General features: G+C 57.2%; 1 long non-coding RNA gene across 2 annotated transcripts; it reads right to left on the reverse strand.

Annotated features, from left to right (window-relative positions):
- Positions 1–3,070: 3,070 nt before the first annotated feature.
- Positions 3,071–6,067, reverse strand: LOC135290969 (uncharacterized). Of its 2 annotated transcripts, XR_010353805.1 has the most exons (6): positions 6,053–6,067; positions 5,614–5,798; positions 5,363–5,483; positions 4,197–4,778; positions 3,726–3,840; positions 3,071–3,373 (listed from the first exon to the last, which is right to left on the reverse strand). It is a non-coding gene; the product is annotated as an uncharacterized LOC135290969 (long non-coding RNA). The 2 variants fall into 2 exon arrangements; XR_010353804.1 differs by lacking the exon at positions 6,053–6,067 and having other exon boundaries at positions 3,072–3,373; positions 5,614–6,048.
- Positions 6,068–7,139: the final 1,072 nt, after the last annotated feature.

Here is a 7,139-nt window from a genome sequence, read left to right on the forward strand (position 1 = left end):
CATGAGTGCATGACTTGCACTGCAGCAGTTTAAGGCATCGCTCTTATTGCACAAAGATCACAAACCTCTTCTAGAAGAACTGCAGAGTTCTTACTATGGAGCAGTAAGAGCCCTGCCATCACATCTGCTGCTAAAGCAACAATTCCAGCTTTGCAGTGGCTTAAGCGGGCTGAGACAGAAGTGTTGCTCCATCAATGCATAAACCACAACAAAGCAGTGGTGACAAGCCTTTGTTCCAAGTTTGACTGAAGCTTTGGGAAGCAGCTTTGCCTGCAGAGGGCACACAGAAGCATGACACGTTTGCCTACTGTGCCACTACAATTTCTACACCATCATTATCACTGCTCGGGTGACTGAGCAAGCTGACAGTGTATGACAGATTGTCTGTCGTGTACAGAAAGTCACAGAAAGAAGAAGGGAGGGAGAAAACATGGAAGATCACAATGCAAAAGATGTTGAAGGAGTGTGGCAAGGATTGAGGATTAAGAGACAGAAATAAGAAGAGACCATACCCCTAAACTGTCAAGTACTGAGGGGAAACTGCAAGTACTTGCATGTTTGAGCTTACCACCTGGACTTGCATGCCTTGTCCACATTGCCATAATTTCAATCATTTTGTTTCCTGGACAAGCTGCCAGGTCCCCAATACCAGTCCTACCTCCCTTCCAGCAGTCTCTGTCTGTGCAGAGAGTTGAAAATAGATCAGGGATTACGTTTTACTCCATAAGCATTCAAGACAGCCAGAGAGCTTCCAGGAAAAAGGCCATACAGAGTGCCCAGGACAAAGAGAGTTTAAGCAAGTGGAAGATGGAGGTATTGATTGAGGATCACAGTTATGTTGAGGTTGAACCTTTCAAAGGTTTGTTGCTTTTGAAAGAGAGATTTTTGGAACTCCCTTGAGTTAGCAATATGAATTAAGCATTTAAATTTTAGCTTGCAGAATTATGTGTTGAATTTTAACCATTTACTTAAGAAACCTCTGTCTATAGAGGTTTTCTATAGAATAGAAAAACGCCAATTTTAGAAGCTTCTTGCATAAAGAACAATACTGGGAGAAGACCAAGGATGCAGAAACCCAGATAAAGGGCTCCTCTCTCTCTCCAAGCTCATCAAGACTGAGAGACGTACTCACATAAGCACCAAGGGACCAAAGCACACGCACAAAGGAGAAAAGTTGAAAAGTTCAGCCATACGGATGACCACAATCTTCAGCCTCAGAGACCACCAAAGACTCCTATGTCACCCCCACCATGAACAAGGCATGCTCAGAAGGGCATGGATCTAATTATCATGCCAGGCGAGGACAGGCAGGGCCAGGGGTTGAATGTCATGTATATGGAGCACCTTTGTGAATAAAAGATGGGGCTCAAACCAGGGCTCAGGGCACAAGTTTTCAGGAGAGCTATCTCACTTGTGCCCGGTGCTGACAATACAGACCCACTTCATAACTACATCAGGTTGTGGAGTCTATTTATTCCACCTATGGCTTCACTTTTCTTTGGAAAACTGCAGGTGAGAAAGCCAGGCAGAAAAGGGAAGGAGAAGCCATGTAAACAAACCCATAGCTCTATACAAGGACAGAAGCAGATTTCACCTTCACCAGGCTCAAGAGACTTCAATTTGCTCTGGCATTCTTGACATTCATTCTCCTGTGGAAGAGCGCGGGGCTCCCATTACCTGAGAGGAAACGCGCTTTGATCCTGGCTCAGGCACGGGCTGTACAACCTGCGGCCAGTCCCGTGCTGGTGTGGCTGGAGCAGCTGCGCTGCGCTGTGAGCTCAGGAGAATGGAGCTGTAGCTGCTGCCACCCTTGGCTGTGTTTGGGAAGCAGAAGGTAGGAACATCAGTCATCTGTTGTGTTTGACTTTATTGTTATTTAAGATTGTAGTAAATACTGAGCATGAGCTGGGGTGCAGATTGTAATTGCACCTACCTCACTGGGGGCTCCTGGGGAAGCAGTTGCCTTGAGAATCAAGCTCCTCTCCTCCAAAGGCACTTCCCCAAATGTCAGCATTTCCCAGGGAACACCAACACAAATGTCAGAAACCCTGGCAAGGCTGAATTCCTTCTGCTCCTTGCAGCACAGGCACTCCAGCTCGAGCTCATCTTCCCTCCCCCAGCTCTGTGTCACTTCCTTCCCCACGCCCACGCGTCGCTTTGGGCGCGCAGCCCCGGGCCCCTACAAACACGAGCTGCCCGCTGCCTCTGCACGTGCCTGAACTCCTGCCTGCGCTCAGGGCAGCAAAAGCAGGCTGTTCCCAGCCAGGGAGCGGAGCCCTGTTCCCGCAGGAGGCTCTGGTCAGCCCCTTGCAGGACGCTCCGCTGTGCACACAGCACTTCTGCCCGCCCAGAGCGCTCCTGGCACAGCAGAGCACAAGCTGGCCGGCTCTGGGCTCAGCACACCCCAAACACGGGCACAGGAAGACGCAGTGGCTGTTTTGCAGCCATGCCCAAGAGAGCTGGGAAGGTCCCCTGCCTCTGGTCTCACTTGGTTGGCTTTCTGACTGGGCCTGAGGCAGGGGCTGCAATTCCTCACTTGTGGGGAGAGCAGAGCTGCCAGAAGCGCACCCAGCCTGCAGGCACTGCCTGACAGCGCTGTGGCCACTGGGACGCTCGCGCCTCTGCTGCTGCTTCATTTGCTTTGAGTCACACCCAGAGCTCACTGTTAGGCCACCATGGTCTCTGGTTCTGCCCTCTTCCTGTCCCTGTGTATGCATGGAGCATTGCTGTACTTTCAGGAAGCTCTTGGTGAGAACTTCCAGCATCGCAAGCTCCTCTGCCCTTGGTGGATGCTTGCCATGGAAGAGCATACTCAAGCTGGCTTTTCTAAAACCCAGGGTCCTTGTTCCCCTCAGCGTGCTCAGCACCACCTTTAACTCCACAGTGCTGTGCAACTGGAGCAGCAGGACAGGGACCTTTGTAGCCTGAGCTACCCTTGTTCCTTCCTGCCCGTGCACAGATGACGGCGTAGAAGAGAACGGCAGTAGGGCCCTGCGTGTCCCCAGGCTCAGAATTTGTGCTGCTTCAGCTCCATGGACAGATCCACGAGTCAAATGAAAAAGCCAAACTGTTTAATAAATAAGGGAAGGCAAAGCGAAGGGGTGAGCTGGGAGGGAAAAAGGTGGATGGGCAGGGCCTGGGGACTGGAGGGAGTGAGCTACCAACAGGGAGGGAGATGGCAGCAGCTCCTGGAGCTTGCCACAGGCTCAGCTGTGACCGGCAAGAGCTGGGCCTGGAGCTGCAGCTGGTCCCCTCTGCTCTGCAGGTGATCCCATCTTCAGAGGGAACTGAGGGTGGCCAAAGGACACCGGTTCTTCTGAGCCTGCAGATGAAGTTTGGCAGATCTCCTGGCCAGGGACAGCAGATGGCACATCTGGGAAGGAAAGGAAACACTGAGTCAGTATGGGGACATTTCCCTTGGCAGCAGCTGCACTTCCATCAGGGAAGAGGAAATGTCAGAGCCTCCCCAGGAGGGTCAGAAAGAGAAAGCAGCTGAGCGGGCCGGGCTGTGGTGAGCACAGCCGCGGCGGGACCGTCCCGCAGCCCCGGCAGCCCGGCAGAGCCGGCACAGATCCCGGGCCCTGCCGGCACAGCTGCCTTGCCCAAGGACAGCCCCTGTGCCAGCCGGGGCAGCTGCGCTGAGCAGCCCCAGCACGGGCAGGGCCCACGGCCACAGCCCACGCCAGCCTCAGCCCCACCCTGCCTCCCCGGCCCTGGGGCCTCACCCGGGCTCTCTCCAGGCTGGCAGCAGCAGGGCCCCGCTCACTGCTCCTGCTGCTGGCCCTCGGCTTCTCCCTGCTGGCTCCTGGCAGTCTCCAGCTGTCCTTGTGGTCATTACAGCTGTGGCAAAAGTGGAGGCTCTGGAATTGGTTCCAAGGCCTGGCAGAGCTGCAGTCCCGGAGCCCTCTGTGCTCCCTGCTGGCCCCTCCATCCCCTCAGCCCCGCCATGCTCTCACCAAACCCCCAGCCCCCTTCAGCTTCTTCAGCCCCTCACAGTCCTCTCACCCCCCTCAGTCCCTTCTGACCCATCCCGTCCCCTTAGACCCGCCACCCCCTCAGCCTGTGCCACTTGCCTGTCACCTCAGTGCCACCATGGCCCTGGGCTGCCCCACAGCCCTCAGCCCCAGCAGCAGCTCAGGGTCACCGTCCCTTCAGCACCACCGCCCCCTCAGCCCCCCCAGCCCCCTCAGTCTCACCGTCCTTCAGCAGCTCCTCAGGGGACAGTGCCTGGGGCCACCGGCAGCTCCCACCGCTCCAGGGACACCTGGGGCTGGAACTGCTGCTGCGCCCGGCCCGGCCGCCAGCTCGGACCCAGCCCAGGGAGAGGGGACACAGGGGGCACAGGGGGAAAGCAAGAGGTGAGCGAGGAAGCAGAACAGGGCAAGAGGTTAAAAAAAGGTGTATATAAATATCAATCTACGTAGCTAAACCCCCATATACAAATATAAATAGGCATTTACAAATGTATATATGTAAATGTAACTATACACAGGTATAAGTGCAACTGTGCACATCTATAACTACAACAACATATCTAAAGCTATAACGATATACCAGTAAAACCAAAAATAAATTAACTGTACAGATCTCTATCTATATAGATAAATATAATCACATAAATCTATAAATACAACTACCTAGATAAATAAACATAACTATATACATCTATAAATATAACTAGAGACAGAGGAAGTCAACTTGCCCGATGTTCCAGGCTCTCCCTCTGTCTCTTCCTGCCACACAGGCCAGCCCTCCTGGAGAGGTCGGTCACATGTGATCTGGAAAGCAAAGGGAACACTGAGTCAATATTGGCCCTTGTGCAAATGTTCCTTGAGCACCAATTGTCCTTCTGCAAGGGACTGTCAAAGATGGCCTGAAAGGCAAACTCTCACTTGGCAATTTGAAGCCTGCTCTTTAAAGAACAGGGATCCTTCCAAGGGTTCAAAACTGAACTGTGTAAAGTGTTTAAGTATCCTGATAAAGTCTCAGCAAAGTCTTGAGCTTGAAACACAGTCTCAGTGACAGAGAGACCTCAGTCCCCACTGAAATGGCTGAAGCTGAAGGCTGGTGGGGCTGAGTTATGAACCAAACTGGGACACCCAGCTTGGTGACACAACTCCCACAAGGCCAGCTTTATTCCCTGCTCCCTTGCCACAGCAGAGGACTCAGTGTCAGAGCCTCTGGAGAAGCGTGGAGGGCAGGGCTCGGGGAGGTTGTGCCCGTGCAGGATTTGAGCTAAAGGCACCAGGAAGCACCAGCCCTGCAGACAGGAGCTCAACTCTGCTCATCTCCCTTGCTGCCAGAGGCAGGCTCGGAGCAGCCATCTCACACCTCTCTAAACCAAGGGGGGCTCTGTCCTTACCAGGCTCCTCGGGCTCTGGGGAACTGTTCCTGCAGCTCTCCATGCCAGATGAGGCTTCCTCTGCTGCAGCTCTGTCCACAGGCTCACCTCCTGAAGACTCAGGCACAGCATTAATATTGCCCTTGAAAGAACAATGGAAAGAAAGAAAACTCAAGATCATTTGGTATTTTCTTGGAATCACATCAGGGATGCAAGTTTCTCTTCTTCTCCATGTAAGCCCAGCCTCTTCCTTTCCCCTCCAATGGAGTTACCTGGGCAGAGGGAGACCTTTCAGATAGGGATCTCCTGATCTCCCGGATCATTTGCTCCACAGCGAAGGCAAGATCCACTGCTGGTGACTGCTCTTCCTCAGGTGTGTTACGGGCTTGGCTGGAGGCTGTTAATGCTGCACCAGCAGTGCCAGGTGGAGCACTGGATGCTGAAGTGCCTGGGGTGGCTGCAAGAATCCAAACCATTTGGTCAGGCTCCATAATGTGGCTCTGGGATACAGAGCTCTATTGCTGCCTTCGATCAAACATCACAGGCAGCAAGCAGGAAAAAAAAGGCAGAGAATTTTTTGGCCTTCTAGGTTCCCCTTCCTAATAGGCTTGACAATTGCTGGCTGAGAATGACAGAGCCTTGTGGAAAAATACTTCAAACGGTCACTTTTAAGTACGTTTGGGAAAAACAAGGCTACAACTGCTTTCCTACCTCGTGGGTCAAAAGCCGGGGGCTGGGGCTGCTGCTCCCTGTGCAGCTGCTGGAAGCTGCAGGGCTGGAGCCGGAGCACCTCCCGGTCGAGAGGAGGCAGCTGCCCCCCGTACAGCTCCTGGAAGCGGCTGGGGGGTCCCTCCCGCCCGAGCGGCAGCGGCGGCTCCCCGTGGAGCCCGAGCAAGTCGCAGGGCGGGATCCCCAGCACCTCCCGCTGGGCGGGCGGCGGCCGCTCCCCGTACAGCTCCTGGAAGCGGCTCGGCCCCTCCCGCCGGGCCGGCACCGGCCGGTCGCGGTGCAGCAGGTGGAAGCTGCAGGGCGGGCGCCGGGCGAGCAGCGGCCGCTCCCCGGGGCGCTGCTGGAGGCGGCCGGGCCGGGGGCTGCGCAGCTCCCGCCCGTCCGGCAGCGTCCGCTCCCGCTGCAGCAGCAGGAAGCCGCTGGGCGGCCGCCCGGGCGGCAGCGGCGGCCGCTCCCGGGGCAGCGGCTGGAAGCGGCCGCGCCCGTGCCGCCCGTCCGGCGGCGGCCGCGCCCCGGGGAGCTGCCGGGAGCCGCAGGGCGGGCGCCTGCGGCCCTCCCGGCCCGCCGCCGGCCGCCGCCTGTCGGCCGCGCTCCGGCGCCGGAGGCGGAGCAGAAGGTCGGGGCGGTCGCGGCGGAAGCAGGGGCTGCTGAAGTGCAGCCAGCCCCCGGCATCGCCCGGCGCAGCCGCGCCGAGCCAGCCCGGCACCCTGCGGAAGCCGTAGCGGTAGAGCTGCCGGACAAAGCTGCTGAACTGCGTGGCCCTGAAGGGGCGCGGCACCGGCCCCGCCCCAGCGCCACCGCCCCCGGGGGCGGGGCCCGGGCCGAGCAGCTCCCGCTCGAAGAGGGAGCGGTCGACGAGCAGCCCCTGGGCCCGGCTGTCCCAGCGCACGGAGCGGACGCGGGGGCTGTTCACCAGGCGCCACAGCTTGGCGGGGAAGGCGCTGGCGCTGAGCCCGGCGGGCAGCGGCAGCTCCGCCATGGCTCCGATCGCCGCCTGTGGCCGCAACGCCCGCGGCGCAACGGCCGCGGCTGCGCCGGCGGCGCGCGGCCGGAGGGGGGCGCTGCGCTC

This window comes from Passer domesticus, chromosome Z, assembly GCF_036417665.1.
Source record: "Passer domesticus isolate bPasDom1 chromosome Z, bPasDom1.hap1, whole genome shotgun sequence".
Classification (NCBI taxonomy): domain Eukaryota; kingdom Metazoa; phylum Chordata; class Aves; order Passeriformes; family Passeridae; genus Passer; species Passer domesticus.